Genomic DNA, 17,559 nt, shown 5'->3' with positions numbered 1-17,559 from the left:
CATATGGGGCCTTATCGGAAGCACAAAATAATAAAAGAATACTAAACCAAACAAGCTCCATTGATCTACTTCTAATATGCCAGGATCTCATACATCACATACACCATAATAGGCAGATAAAGTTTAAAAACATACATTAGCAATACTTATATGCAAACACATATACAGACCCAGCCCTATAATCGAGCATGTACAAAACAATGGAAGTTATATACATTCAACCTTAGAAGGCTAATAAAAAAGTATGCCAATCTTCTTAATAAACTTCACAAAATAAGTGGCCTCGTATAGGGCCTGGATACATGAAGGTTGACAAGAAATTGGGCGTCATGGGTTAGGACTGACCACCTGGTTGGTTACCTACAGAAGCAAACATAACAGAGAGTGAGCCAGGCTCAGTGAATAGTAATACTTAACTAAAACGATGCTTAACTTGAAACATAAAGCAATGCATATGAAAATGCAGAGTTCCCATAGTTAGTCTGATTCTGTGCTAAGTACCTAACGACCTTAGGCCCAATCTTGCAACATAAACGTGATGGCTATAAGCCCTTGAGTATAATGGCATGAAGCCCTTGAAACATGATGGCTAGAAGCCCTTAAACATATGACATGAAGCCCCTGAACATGGTGGCATGAAGCCCATAAAAAGCTTGGCATTACGCCCTTAGATAATTTGGCATTAAGCCCTTGAAACATACTTGTATGAACTCAAGAGGTGTCTCACACGGATTCTAGAGGTGGCTCATGTCGTGGCACTTAGTTCCATGTAGCACTTTGTTTCATATCATAACAACTTATATTGAATGGCTATAGGCCCAGTGTCTTACAGAATGAAAGTATTTCATCTTTTCCATTTCTTTCTTTACATATCATAAAACATTAACATAGTCACATATCGTGCGTGAACAAAATGCTAATGATAATCATTAGCTAATGTAAAGCGTACAATGGTACTACTACTCACAGTGTTGCGATGACGTGTTACTTCCTCTCGGAGTGTGTCCTACATACATCCAAAACTTACACATTAGTTCATTGTTTTCTCATCAATTAACTTTCTGTTTCTCTTCACTTCGAAGGCGTGTATAAATATGAAAAAGGCATCGAATACATATTCTGACAATATTAGAGGATTCTACACGCAAAATAGAGCAGACAGTGTCTTTCAGCATGAGCCGCACGTGCGGCAAAATGCCCCGCATGTGCCTTTTAGACAGTAGCCAAGGCCCTATTTTTCACCATTTCCCGCACGTGCGGCCATGACTCCCGCACGTGCGGCAGCACCTCCCGCACGTACGGCCATGACCCTCGCACGTGCGGCAATTCTGCCCAAAATTGTCCGAAAATTCTTACAAAATCCCACCTTTTGGTGAACATGAATAAGGCTCAAAATAACTCTCATAATTGGTAAAACATGGCCCAAAATCGTATGAATACAGTGACAATTACATACATCAAACTAATATACTTTAGTTCAACATACACAAGTCCATGAGAGTTCTTTCTTTACACACCCATAAGTATACTTTGATATAAAGCCATGCCCACATACTTGAGTTCAAAATAAGAAGATAAAGTATAACTTCTCCATGGTTAATTCCAATTAAATCAAACAACTAAGTAAGGTTATCTTGTCCATTAACTTCTTACACACATATAGAATCATAATTCCAACCCCTAAGTGACATGATCATGAGGGTATTTTACACATCTTAAGAAGAAGAAGAGTTATAGGAGTTGATTGAGATAGCCTTCTACATACCTTGTGCTTAAACTTCCTCAAATTCCCAACCTTTTTGATGATCTCCTCCCTCTACCCTTTAATTTCTCTCTCTCCTTATCTTCTCTCAGGAGATATATGGTTCCTAAGTCTTAAGGTCAATAAGACTCTTATAAACATGTATATATATAAAGCTTGCATAAGGACGAAAATAGGAACGAAAATTAATCGTTTAAGCATCTCCAAATTGAAATTTCACAGAAGTGGTTAATATTACTGAAAAATTATGCTGATTACATATATGAAATCAATTTCGGATAATTAAGCCCCTAAGGCTTCCAATTTCTAATTTAAACATACTCGTGTAACAGATACATGTCTTGTTAAACAGATAGACTCCCTTAAACATGCCTTAAACATGGGGTTCACTTTCTTAACCATAATTTCACATAGAATTTCGCGATGAGCATTCAAAAGCCTAAAACAAGAACTGAGAATATATCAGAAAACTTATACGAGGGTCAGGTTATTACACTAATGCAAGAGAAATGGAAAGTAAACATCATAATTACATATCTGCCATCATCCAAGAGGGTCCGAATAATGGTCCAAGTGTTCAAGCCCTAATGCATGAGAAATGGTAAGTAAACACCATAATTACATATCTACCATCATGCAAGAGGGTCCGAATAAGTGTCCGAGTGTTCGAACCCTAATGCATGAGAATTGGTACATAAACACCATAATTACATATCTGCTATGATGCAAAAGGGTCCGAAAAAAGGTCCAAGTGTCCGCACCCTAATCCATCAGAAGTAGAAAGTAAACACCGTAATTATATATCTGCCATCATGCAAGAGAATCCCAATAAGTGTCCGAGTATTCAAACCCTAATGCATGAGACATGGAAAGTAAACAACATAATTACATATCTGCCATGATGCAAGGGGGTCCGAATAAGTGTCCAAGTGTTCGAACCCTAATGCATGAGAAATGGTAAGTAAATACCATAACTATGTATCTGACATCATGCATGAGGATTCGAGTAAGTGTCCGAGTGTTCGAACCCTAATGTACGACAAATGGTAAGAAAACATCATATTTACATATCTGCCATCATGCAAGAGGATCTGAATATGTATCTGAGTGTTCGAGCCCTAATACGTGACAAATGGTAAGTAAACACCATAATTACATATCTGCCATCATGCAAGAGGGTCCGAATAATTGTCCGAGTGTTCGAACTCTGATACATGAGAAATGGAAAATAAACATCATAATTACATATCTGCCATCATCCAAGAGGGTCTGAATAAGTGTCCGAGTGTTCAGACCCTAATGCATGGGAAATTCAAAGTAAACACCATAATTACATATCTGCCATCATCCAAGACGGCACAAATAATGGTTTGAGTGTTCGAACCCGAATGCTTGAGAAATGGTAAGTAAACACCATATTTATATATCTGCCTTCATGCAAGAGGATTTGAATATGTGTCCGATTGTTCGAAGCCTAATGCATGAGAAATGGTAAGTAAACACCATAATTACATATCTACCATCATGAAAGAGGGTTCGCATAAGTGTCCGAGTGTTCGAATCCTAATGCATGAGAATTGGTAAGTAAACAACATAATTACATATCTGCTATGATTCAAGAGGGTCCGAAATAGGGTCCAAGTGTTCGAACCCAAATGCGTGAGAAATGGAAAGTAAACACCATAATTACATATCTGCCATCATGCAAGAGAGTCCGAATAAGTGTCCGAGTGTTCAAACCCTAATCCATGAGAAATGGAAAGTAAATAGCATAATTACATATCTGCCATAATGCAACAGGGTCCGAATAGGTGTCCGTGTGTTCGAACCCTAATGCTTGAGAAATTGTAAGTAAACGCCATAATTACGTATCTTCCATCATGGATGAGGATGCGAATAAGTGTCCGAGTGTTCGAACCCTAATGCATGAGAAATGGTAAGAAAACATCCTATTTACATATCTGCCATCATGGAAGAGGATCCGAATATGTATCCGAGTGTTCGAACCCTAATGCGTGACAAATGGTAAGTAAACACCATAATTACATATATGCCATCATACAAGTGGGTCCGAATAAGTGTCTGAGTGTTCGAACTCTAATGCATGAGAAATGGAAAGTAAATATCATAATTACATATCTGCCATCATCCAAGAGGGTCCGAATAATGGTCCGAGTGTTCGAGCCCTAATGCATGAGAAATGGTAAGTAAATATCATAATTACATATCTGCCATCTTGCAAGAGGGTCCGAATAAGTGTCCGATTGTTTGAACCCTAATGCATGAGAATTGGTCAGTAAACACCATGATTACATATCTGTTATGATGCAAGAGGGTCCGAAAAAGGGTCCGAGTGTTCGAACCCTAATGCATGAGAAATGGAAAGTAAACACCTTAATTACATATCTGCCATCACACAAGAGAGTCCGAATAAGTGTCCGAGTGTTCAAACCTAATGCCTGAGAAATGGGAAGTAAATAGTATAGTTACATATCTGCCATGATGCAAGAGGGTGCGAATAAGTGTCCGTGTGTTCGAACCCTAATGCATGAGAAATGGTAAGTAAACGCCATAATTACATATATGCCATCATGAAAGAGGGTCCAAATAAGTGTCCGAGTGTTCGAACCCTAATGCATGAGAAATGCAAAGTAAACCCCATAATTACATATCTGCCATCATCCAAGACGGTCCAAATAAGGGTCTGAGTGTTTGAACTCGAATGCTTGAGAAATGGTAAGTAAACACCATATTTACATATCTGCCATCATGCTAGAGGATTTGAATATCTGTCCGATTGTTCGAACCCTAATGCATGAGAAATGGTAAGTAAGCACCCTAATTACATATTTACCATCATGAAAGAGGGTCCGAATAAGTGTCCGAGTATTCGAACCCTAATGCATGACAATTGGTAAGTAAACACCATAATTACATATCTGCTATGATGCAAGAGGGTCCGAAAAAGGGTCCGAATGTTCGAACCCTAATGCATGAGAAATGGAAAGTAAACACCGTAATTACATATCTGCCATCATGCAAGAGAGTCTGAATAAGTGTCCGAGTGTTGAAACCTAATGCATGAGTGTAGACACCCCATTTTTGACAGTCCTCAAGACTTGGACGTGATCGTTTGAACACCCGATGATCATCCATGTTCGTGTTCGTTTTGAGTTCCCGGAGGTCTCGGCCGCGCGCCTTGCCTCAGGATCTCTCAACTCGATTGTTCTGTGCTTGGTTTTGCACCAAGAACTTGTTTTTTTCTTGCATCTGAGGGTAGGAAGTGGCTTTTTAGCCGCCCCTAAAACCCACCGGCCTTGGCTTGAGGCCACTGGCCCTATTTTAATGCTACCGGCCATTGGTGATGGCCGGTCGGCATTTTGTGAGGTCGGCCGACCATTTATTTGGCCGATTGACTCCTTTTCTGGCCGATACCTCCTTTTCGCCTTTTTCAGGCATGGTGCATGCCAGTTGTGCCAGTTGGAGTGCACAGACTTGCCCTCCATACACGTGTATGGAGGATTTGCCCCTTTTGCACCCTTTTGTTCTAAGCTTCTTGGAGAAGCTTGCACCCTTTGCTCAAGCTTCTTGAGGAAGCTTGGACCTTTGTCTTAGTTTCCTCAAGAAGCTTGGACGTTTGAGTTAGCTTCCTTGAGAAGCTTGACCCCCTTGACCCTTTTGTATTAGCTTCCCTTAGAAGCTTAGCACTTTGTCTTCCTCTATAAAAGGAAGCCTTCCTTCTCCTTTGAAGAGGTTCAGGAAAATCAGATATATATGTGATATATACACCACTCTCTCTCTATATCTCTCTCTCTCTCTCTCTTCACTTGTGTGTGTTAGAGGGCCTAAAAGGGTGTTTTGTTCTTAGTTTTGCACTAAGGCACCTAGTATTACACCATACTTGGGTTATTGGGGTCTTAAGAGTTTGTTCTTGGAGTTTTGAGTTGATTTTGATCAGAAGAAGGGGCCTGAGGTTGCTGTTCTTCAAGTGTTCTTCAAGGGTGAGCATAGCTACTTTATATTCTCCATTCTTGCACTAGCTTTTAACCCACTTTCCATGCTGTTTTAAGCTTTGTGTATAACTGATAAAAACTCTGATTTTTCATGCTTAAGATGTTTCATTAAGGTCACTTTGGTGTTGGGGGTCGACCTCCCCCTCTTTGGCCTTGTTTGTCCTTTTTTTGTGCCTTCTTTGTTGAGCCTTTAAAACTTTCATGTGTTGGCCTTCTTACCACTGAGGTCTTGCATAGAGGAGGGACACCCCTCTCCCTTTGTGTCTCATTTGTTTGTTTTTTTGGCTAATAAGGGTAGCATGCATTCCTAGCTTTGTTTGGTCTTATTTCAGAGGTTATTTGTTGTTTTTTTAACATGTTTTACCTCTGTTCCATGGTGGTTTGTTGACCCCTTGCATGCATAATACACTTGCCTTGCATTCCTCCATTTTTCCTAGAAGTGCATCTTACCTTTGGACTACCATGCATGCATGCTTTGGCTTAACTTCATGAAGCTTTGGTCATATTTCATCTTGCTTGAGGTCTGTTGGGTACTAATTTGGTCATATTTGCCACGTTTGGTATAGCCACCATGCATTTTGGCTTGTGAGCCTTGAGTGTGTGAGTCATTAGCATGCTTTAGTTGGGTTGTTTTAGTGGTTTGGAATCATTTATCATGTCATTTCAGTCCATATTTTGTGCTTACATGCTTGCATTTGTTACCCTTTCAATGCCTTGAAGAGTTGTGGACTTATGCTCCATGTTTGGGCCTTGGTGTATGCTTCTTTATTCAAATCATTTAGAGGTCATCTAAGTGGGTTTTGGGGGTTATTTTGGCATATTATAACTCTGTTTTTCATCACATAATCCATGCCATGTTTGGTTGGGGTGGGTGTAGAGCAATGCTCCCTTTCGTGGCTTTGAATGCCTTTTGTTTTGGGCCCATTTCTTGGCATGTTTTGATCATGTTCTATGCATGCTTTAGTCTTGTTTTGGAGTGCCTTAGGACTGTTTTAAGCCATTTTGGTCCTTTGGGGTTTGGTTGACATAGCTTTGGTTTGGACCCCTTTGTTGGCTTCAAGTTTTTGGTCATTATTGTATGCCTTACTTGCATGACATGGTTGATTTGGCATCATCCTCTATGCATTTTTAGAGTTTAACATTTTGGTCTAATGTCCATGTTTATCATCTTTCGAGTGTTCTTGAAAGTTACCTTTTGTGCCTTAGCTTTAGGCCCATTGGTGTGCATGTTTGCATGAGCATTTGTCCATCATTTGCATCATCTTTGGCCATTGTTTATGGCAAGGCTGAGGTCTGCCCTTTGCAGTTTAAAGTCCACCATTGCATGTTCTGACATGTTGCATTACTTTGGTTTCATGCTTGCATCGTCTCATCGTTGCACGTTTGCATGTTGTTTAGCTAGTTGCATTCCATATCCTAGCTTGCATGATAGGTTGCATTGCATTGTATCTTGCATGTTTGGCACATTGCACTTGGCATGTTTGTTACCTTAGCCTCATATTGCATGCTTGAGACATGTTGCATACTTGAGTCACATTGCATACTTGCATTACATTTTGCTTGGTTTAGGGTGTCAAACCAAGCATGAGGAATGAGGGGCGTTCATACTCAAAGTGACGTAACGCGCCTCAATCCTCAGTCACCGATGTCCTTGATCTCAACATGATAGGGCGTGTAGCACTCATGTGTTTTGTTGCATTCATTCACATTGAAATGCATACTTGACTTCTTGGACCATCACGCATTGAAATGCGCGATTGGTGGTCCGAGGGTCGAGTACCAAACTCCCTTGAGCCCATAGCATGATAGGGAGAGTGGCCATGCACACATTGCTTTGAAAATTCCATACCATGCACTGTCTGTCCTCTGCTGCTGTCAAAACAGGGCTATGCAGGAAGAAATGGCCGGCCGACCACTTTTGGTGCCAACCGACCATCAGTGTCCAACCGGTGGTTCAATATTTGGTCGATAAGCCTATTCTCATGGCCGGTGGATTTGAATTGTAGCTGGTGATATTCCACAACACTTAGGGAGTGATTCAGAAGGATCCTCGAAACTTTCATAAATTTCAGAGGAGCAGGGCAGTGTAAACAGAGGCAACAGTGGCATGGTACCGGGTTTCCAGGCGAGGCGAATCGAGCAGGCATCATCCCATCATTCCGAGGCGGGGCTGCGGCCACTTTCCTTCTGTATTTAATTTGTTAATTAATTAGAAGCTTTGTAATATTTAATTAGCTAGAGTAGTTAATTATTTGTTTAATTTGTATTATTCTTTTGGTCCCTCCGGGCGAGGGCAATTCTGTAATAAGTGTGCGTGAGTGTGTGTATGTCTTCCAACCCCACGTCGTTCTCCCTTTTATTTACTAGCTTATGATGGTTAGATTAGGGCATGTTCTATTTAGCATACTTATGCTTCGCATGTTTGCATCATTTATCTGTATTGCATGCACCGGGCTCGGCGAATCATACTAACTGCATTTGTATTTCAATTCGAAGTTGAATACGTGTTAGCTGTAGCATCATCATATGCCATCTTAGAATAGCAGAGCCTATTTTAGTTGCATCTTGCACGTGTCGCATTAGCCATCTTAACATGAACTAGGATCATGCATTTGATTATTAACTAGTTTCTGTTTTGGCTTGGAGTACTAGGTAAGCATTTACGCTTTAGAATCCTTGCATGTGTGTGAGTGTTGCCATGATAGTATGCTTACCATGAGGCTACGTGCTTATGTGATATATCTGCCTGAATGCTTGTGGGTGAAGGTCAGATTATCTGAATTGGAATAATGCATTGACTGTGAGGTTTAAGCCCACTAGATAGTGGCAAAATCATGTCTTCTAAGCCCACCTGAGGGTGGCAAAATCTGCATTTTTAGCCTACCTGCGAGTAGCAAACCGCTTTAAAAAACAAACATGAAACGTTTTGTTCCAATTCAGGCGATCCAGTCTATACTTGTATGCTGTGCACATCACATAGTAATTCTAGGCTAATAACCCGAATAAGAGCGCATAATGTTTTCAAAAATCGATATCATGGTTAGTATAGGCCGATCTTTGATCGGGCGAGCGGGGGTGCTCATAGCTGACCTTCCCTAATCGTACCCAAGTTCTCGAGCCGAGGCAACATTGGTGATGACGGACACGTGGCCTTAGGCAACGAATCAGGGTTTCCTAAATTCTCCCAAAATAAAATATTTAGGTGGCGACTCTGCATCTGGCAAAGCAGTCCATGTTTGGCATTTCTTTCTAAAAATCTATTTTTCAAAATGATTTGCCGGATTTGGACTCTTTGACGACTCATCAGTCTTGCATTGCACTTTGCGAGATTAGATACAGGACCGTGACATTTGAGTCCGAGCTGTAGTGAGCCAAAATGAACAGAATGGGATTTCCCTCCCGGGGACGTTCGGGGACGTCTACAACGAGAAATGGAAAGTAAACAACATAATTACACATCTGCTATGATGCAAGACGGTTCGAATAAGTGTCCGTGTGTTCGAACCATAATGCATGAGAAATGGTAAGTTAACACGATAATTACATATCTGCCATCATGAAAAAGGGTCCAAATAAGTGTCCGAATGTTCGAACACTAATGCATGAGAAATGCAAAGTAAACACCATAATTACATATCTTTCATCATCCAAGAAGGTTCAAATAAGGGTCTGAGTGTTCGAACCCGAGTGCTTGAAAAATGGTAAGTAAACACCATATTTACATATCTACCATCATGCAAGGGCATTTGAATATGTGTCCGATTGTTCGGAACCTAATGCATGCGAAATGGTAAGTAGACACGATAATTACATATCGGCTATCATGAAAGAGGGTCCGAATAAGTGTCCGAGTGTTCGAACCCTAATACATGAGAATTGGTAAGTGAACACCATAATTACATATCTGCTATGATGCAGGAGGGAACGAAAATGGGTCCGAGTGTTCGAACCCTAATGCATGAGAAATGGAAAGTAAAAACTGTAATTACATATTTGCCATCATGCAAGAGAGTCCGAATAAGTGTCCGAGTGTTCAAACCGTAATGCATGAGAAATGGAAAGCAAATTGCATAATTACATATCTGTCGTGATGCAAAAGGGTCCGAATAAGTGTCCGAGTGTTCGAACTCTAATGCATGAGAAATGGTAAGTAAACACCATAATTACATATCTGCCATCATGCATGAGGATCCGAATAAGGGTCTGAGTGTTTGAACCCTAATGCATGAGAAATGGTAAGAAAACATCATATTAACATATCTGCGATCATGCAAGAGGATCCGAATATGTATCCGAGTCTTCGAACCCAAATACGTGACAAATGGTAAGCAAAAACCATAATCACATATCTACCACCATACAAGAGGATTTGAATATGTGTCCGATTGTTTGAACCCTAATGCATGAGAAATGGTATGTAAACACCATAATTACATATCTGCCATCAAGAAAGAGGGTCTGAATAAGTGTCCGAGTGGTCGAACCCTAATGCATGAGAATTGGTAAGTAAACACCATAATTACATAATTGCTATGATGCAAGAGGGACCGTATAAGGGTGCAAGTGTTCAAATCCTAATGCATGAGAAATGGAAAGCAAACACCATAATTACATATCTGCCATCATGCAAGAGAGTCCGAATAAGTGTCTGAGCGTTCAAACGCTGATGCATGAGAAATGGAAAGCAAACACCATAATTACATATCTGCCATCATGCAAGAGAGTCCGAATAAGTGTCTGAGCGTTCAAACGCTGATGCATGAGAAATGGAAAGTAAATACCATAATTACATATTTGCCATGATGCAAGAGGGTCCGAAAAAGTATCCGAGTGTTAGAACCCAAATTCATGAGAAATGCAAAATAAACACCATAGTTACGTATCGGCCATCATGCATTAGGATCCGACTAGATGTTCGAGTGTTCGAAGCCTAATGCATGAGAAATGGTAAGAAAACATCATATTTACGTACGTGCCATCATGCAAGAGGATCTGAATATGTATCCGAGTGTTCGAACCCTAATACGTGACAAATGGTAAGTAAACACCATAATTACATATCTGGCATCATACAAGAGGGTCCGAATAAGTGTCCGAGTGTTGGAACTCTAATGCATGACAAACGGAAAGTAAACATGATAATTACATATCTGCCATCATCCAAGAGTGTCCGAATAACGGTCCGAGCGTTCGAGCCCTAACGCATCAGAAATGGTAAGTAAACATCATAATTACATATCTGCCATCATGCAAGAGGATCCAAATAAGTGTCCGATTGTTCGAACCCTAATGCATGAGAATTGGTAAGTAAACACCATAATTACATATCTGCTATGATGCAAGTGGGTCCAAAAAAGGATCCGAGTGTTCGAACCCTAATGCATGAGAAATGGAAACTAAACACCGTAATTACATATCTGCCATCATGCAAGAGAGTCCGAATAAGTGTCCGCGTGTTCTAATTTAATGCATGAGAAATGGGAAAGTAAACAGCATAATTACATATCTGCCATAATGCAAGAGGGTCTGAATAAGTGTCCGTGTGTTCGAAATATAATGCATGAGAAATGGTAAGTAAACACCATAATTGCACATCAGCCATCATGCAAGAGGGTCCGAATAAGTGTCCGAGTGTTCGAACCCTAATGCATGAGAAATGGAAAGTAAACACCATAATTACATATCTGCCATCATCCAAGACGGTCCGAATAAGGGTCTGAGTGTTCGAACCCGAATGCTTGAGAAATAGTAAGTAAACACTATATTTACATATCTGCCATCATGCAAGAGGATTTCAATATGTGTCCGATTGTTCGAACCCTAATCCATGAGAAATGGTAAGTAAACACCATAATTACATATTTGCCATCATGCAAGAGGGTCCGAATAAGTGTCCGAGTGCTCGAACCCTAATGCATGAGAAATGGAAAGTAAACACCATAATTACGTATCTGCCACCATACAAGAGGGCCCGAACAAGTGTTCTAGTGTTCGAACCGTAATGCATGAGAAATGGTATGTAAACACCATAATTACATATCTGTCGTCACGCAAGAGCGTCCGAATAAGTGTCCGAGTGTTCGAACCCTAATGCATGAGAAATGGTAAGAAAACACCATAATTACATATATGTCATCATGCAAGAGAGTACGAATAAGTGGCAGAGTGTTCAAACCTTAATGCATGAGAACTGGAAAGTAAACACCATAACTACATATTAGCCGTGATGAAAGGGGGTCGGAATAAGTGTCCGGGTGTTCAAACCCTAATGCATGTGAAATGGAAAGTAAACACCATAATTACATATCTTCCTTGATGCAAGAGGGTTCGAATAAGTGTCCAAGTGTTCGAACCGTAATGCATGAGAAATGGTAAGAAAACAACATATTTACATATGTACCATCGTGCAAGACGATCTGAATATGTGTCCGAGTGCTCGAACCTTACTGCATGACAAATGGTAAGTAAACACCATAATTACATATCTACCATCATGCAGGAGAATCCGAATTAGTGACCGAGTGTTCAAACCCTAATGCACGAGAAATGGAAAGTGAACACCATAATTAAATATCTACCATGATGTAAGACGGTCCGAATAAGTGTCAGAGTGTTCGAACCCTAATGAATGAAAAATGGTAAGTAAACACCATAATTACATATCTGCCATCATGCAAGAGAGTCCGAATAAGTGTCCGAGTGTTCAAATCCTAATGCATGAGAAATGGAAAGTAAACCCCATAATTACTTATCTGCCATGATGCAAGACGGTCCGAATAAGTGTCAGAGTGTTCGAACCCTAGTGCATGAGAAACGGAAAGTAAACGCCAAAATCACATATCATAAAGATACAAAAGGGTCCGAGTGTTCGAACCCGAATGCATCAGAAATGGAAAGTGAACACCATAATTACATATTTGCCATCATCCAAGACGGTTCGAATACGGTTTTGAGTGTTCGAACCCGAATGCTTGAGAAATGGTAAGTAAACACCATATTTACATATCTTCCATCATGCAAGAGGATTTGAATATGTGTCCGATTGTTCGAACACTAATGCATGAGAAATGGTAAGTAAACACCATAATTACATATCTGCCATCATGCATGGGGTCCGAATAAGTGTCCGAGTGTTCAAATCATAATGCATGAGAAATGGTAAATAAACACCATAAGTACATATCTACCATGATGCAAGACGGTCCGAATAAGTGTCAGAGTGTTCGAACCCTAGTGCATGAAAAATGAAAAGTAAACACCACAATTACATATCATAAAGATACAAAAGGGTCTGAATAAGTGTCCGAGTGTTCGAACCCAAATCAAGAGAGTCTGAAACAGTGTCTGAGTGTTCACACCATAATGCGTGAGAAATGGAAAGTAAACAACATAATTACATATCTATCATGATGCAAGGGGGTCCGAATATGTGTCCGAGTGTTCGAACCCTAATGCATGAGAAATGGTAAGTAAACACCGTAATTACATATCTGCCATCATGCAAAAGTGTCCAAATAAGTGTCCGAGTGATCGAATGCTAATGCATGAGAAATGGTAAGTAAACACCATAATTACATATCTGCCATCATCCAAGGGGGTCCGAATAAGTGTCCGATTGTTTGAACCATAATGCATGAGAAATGGAAAGTAAACACCGTAATTACATATCTGCCATCATGCAAGAGAGACCGAATAAGTGTCCGAGTGTTCAAACCCAAATGCATGAGAAATGGAAAGTAAACCATAATTACAAATCTGCCATAATGCAATAAGGTCTGAATAAGTGTCCGTGTGTTCAAACACTAATGCATGAGAAATGGTAAGCAAACACCATAATTACATATCTGCCATCATGCAAGAGGATTCGAACAAGTGTTCGACGGTTCAAACCCTGATGCATGAGAAATGGAAATTAAACACCATAATTACATATCTGTCGTCATCCAAGACGGTGCGAATAAGGGTCTTAGTGTTCGAACCCGAATGCTTGAGATAGGGTAAGTAAACACCATATTTACATCTCTGCCATCATGTAACAGGATTTGAATATGTGTCCGATAGTTCGAACCCTAATGCATGAGAAATGTTAAGTAAACACCATAATTGCACATTAGCCATCATGCAAGAGGGTTCGAATAAGTGTCCGAGTGTTCGAACCCTAATTCATGAGAAATGGATAGTGAGCACCATAATTACATATCTGCCATCATCCAAGACGGTCCGAATAAGGGTTTGAGTGTTCGAACCCGAATGCTTGAGAAATGGTAAGTAAATACCATATTTACATATCTGTCATTATGCAAGAGGATTTGAATATGTGTCCAATTGTTCGAACCCTAATGCATGAGAAATGATAAGTAAACACCATAATTACATATCTGCCATCATGCAAGGGGGTCCGAATAAGTATCTGAGTGTTCAAACCGTAATGCATGAGAAATGGTAAGTAAACACTATAATTACATATCTGCCATCATCCAAGGGGGCCGAATAAGTGTCCAAGTGTTCGAACCGTAATGCATGAGAAATGGAAAGTAAACACCATAATTACATATCATAAAGATGCAAAAGGGTTTGAACAAGTGTCCGAATGTTCGAACCCAAATGCATGAGAAATGGTATGTAAACACCATCATTACATATCTGCAATCACGCAGGAGCGTCCGAATAAGTGTCCGAGTGTTCGAACCCTAATGCATGAGAAATGGTAAGTAAACAACATAATTACATATCTGCCATCATGCAAGAGGGTCTGAATAAGTGTCCGAGTGTTCGAACCCTAATGCATGCGAATTGGTATGTAAACACCATAACTACATATCTGCCATGATGCAAGAGGGTCTGAATAAGTGTCCGTGTGTTCGAACCCTAATGCATTGGAAAAGGTAAGTAAACACCCTAATTACATGTCTGCCGTCATGCAACAGAGTCCAAATAAGTGTCGGATTGTTCAAACCCAAATGCATGAGAAATGGAAAGTACACGCCATAATTACATATCTTGCTTGATGCAGGAGGGTTCGAATAAGTGTCCGAGTGTTCGAACCCTAATGCATGAGAATTGGCAAGAAAACAACATATTTACATATCTGCCATCATAGAAGAGGATCGGAATATGTATCCGAGTGTTCGAACGCTACTGCATGACCAACGGTAAGTAAACATCACAATTACATATCTACCATCATGGCAGAGAATCAGAATTAGTGTCCGAGTGTTCAAACCCTAATGCATGAGAAATGGAAAGTGAACACCATAATTACGTATCTGTCATGATGCAAGACAGTCCGAATAACGGTCTAAGTGTTCGAACCCTAATGAATGAAAAATGGTAAGTAAACACCATAATTACATATCTGCCATCACGCAAGAGAGTCCAAATAAGTGTTCGAGTGTTAAAACCCTAATGCATGAGAAATGGAAAGAAACACCATAATTACATATCGGCCATGATGCAAGACGGTCCGAATAAGTGTCTGTATGTTCGAACCCTAATGCATAAGAAATGGTAAGTAAACACTACAATTACGTATCTTCCATAATGCAAGAGGGTCCGAATAAGTGTCTGAGTGTTCGAATCCTAATGCATGAGAATTGGTAAGTAAACATCATAATTACATGTCTTCCACGATGCAAAAGGGTCTAAATAAGTGTCCGTGCGTTCGAACCCTAATGCATGAGAAATGGTAAGTAAACACCATAATTACCTATCTGCCATGAGGCAAGAGTGTCCGAATAATTGTCCGAGGGTTCAAACCCTAATGCATGAGAAATGGAAATTAAATGCCATAATTACATATCTGTCATCATCTAAGACGGTCTGAATAAGGGTCTGAGTGTTCAAACCCGAATGGTTGAGAAATGGTAAATAAACACCATAATTACATATCTGCCATCATGCAAGAGGATCCGAATAAGTGTCCAAGTGTTCGAACCCTAATGCATGCGAATTGGTAAGTAAAACACCATAATTACATGTCTCCTGTGATGCAAGAGGGTCTGAATAAGTGTCCGTGTGTTCGAACCCTAATGCATGAGAAATGGTAAGTAAACACCATAATTACATATCTGCCATCATGCAAGAGTGTCCGAATAAATGTCCGAGGGTTCGACCCCTAATGCATGAGAATTGGAAATTAAACAGCATAATTACATATCTGCCATCATCTAAGACGGTCCGAATATGGGTCTGAGTGTTCGAACCCGAATGCTCGAGAAATGGTAAGCAAACACCATATTTACGTATCTGCCAACATGCAAAGGGATTTGAATATGTGTCCAATTGTTCGAACCCTAATGAATTAGAAATGGTAAGTAAACACCATAATTACATATCTGTCATGATGCAAGAGGGTCCGAATAGGTGCCCATGTGTTCAATTCCTAATGCATGAGAAATGGTAAGTAAACACCATAATTGCATATCTGCCATCATGCAAGAGGGTCCGAATATGTGTCCGAGTGTTCGAATCCTAATACATGAGAAATGGAAACTAAACAGCATAATTACATATCTGCCACCATCCAAGACGGTACGAATAAGGGTATGACTGTTCGAGCCCGAATGCTAGAGAAATGGTAAGTAAACACCATATTTGCATATCTTCCATCATGCAAGAGGATTTGAATATGTGTCCCATTGTTCGAACCCTAATGCATGATAAATGGGCTTCTCACCTAAGTGGATTCACTTAATTTCTCAATGTGTATCTACGGTTCAATTTGCTGTCTTGGTTAATGGCACCCCGTCGGATTTTTTTGAACCTGCTGCGGGTCTGCGGCAAGGCGACCCCCTGTCGCCGTATTTGTTTTTATTGGTAATGCATGTCTTTTCGGAAGGATTTGCGCATCTGGCGTCTCTTAACATCTGCCGTGGTATTGCTCTTAGTCGGCAGTCGCCCCCCATTTCACATTTGCTCTTTGCTGATGATTGTTTTATATTCCTCAACTATAAGACCGAAGAAATTTGGTGCTTCCATTGGTTTTTAAATGCTTTTTGTCACTATTCCGGGCTGCGTATAAATTTTCATAAATCGGAGCTTTATCTTAGTCCCAATTTCTCACATTTGGATGGGGACTGGCTGGTTTCTCTTTTTGGAGTTAAAGTTGTCCCAAAACCTGGCATCTATTTGGGGGCTAACTTGGGTTTCTCCAGGCACTCAAAGTCGGACATATTTACTTCCATTCTGAGTAAAGTTAGCCACAAGTTACAAGGATGGAAGTGTGATTTTTTAAATTTTGCAGGCCGGGGTATTTTGGTCAAACATGTCCTTCAATCCATTCCGGTGTACCTTATGACTGTGTTTCGCATGCCTGAATCATTCCAGCATAAGCTTACATCTCTTATTCGTCAGTTTCTTTGGGCCTCTTCCCGGGGTAAAGGGATATCTTGGAAAAAATGGACATATCTGTGTCTCCCAAAAGACTGGGGTGGATTGGGTTTTCGAAAGCTTATGTGTTTTAACCAAGCTTTGCTCACTAAACAAGCATGGCGGATTCTTTCATGTCCTAATTTATTACTTTCACGAGTGTTGCTCGGTAAATATTGTCAACGGCGTTCTTTTCTTGACATTCGCCAATCTTCGTCCTCTTCATGGGGATGGCGAAGTATTTTATGGGGCCGTTCGTTACTTGCCTCGGGGCTTCAATGGGTAGTGGGGAATGGACTACGTATTAATCCATTTGAGGATCAATGGATTCCGATTGTTTCAAATCCTTGTAGAGGCCGAGGTTGGACTGATATTTGTCCTGGGTTAAGGGTTGCACATTTCATAGATCCATTGCTA

The sequence above is a fragment of the Camellia sinensis genome, chromosome 3, assembly GCF_055761805.1.
Source record: "Camellia sinensis isolate YWXY chromosome 3, ASM5576180v1, whole genome shotgun sequence".
NCBI classification, from domain to species: domain Eukaryota; kingdom Viridiplantae; phylum Streptophyta; class Magnoliopsida; order Ericales; family Theaceae; genus Camellia; species Camellia sinensis.
This window is presented reverse-complemented; position numbering follows the sequence as displayed.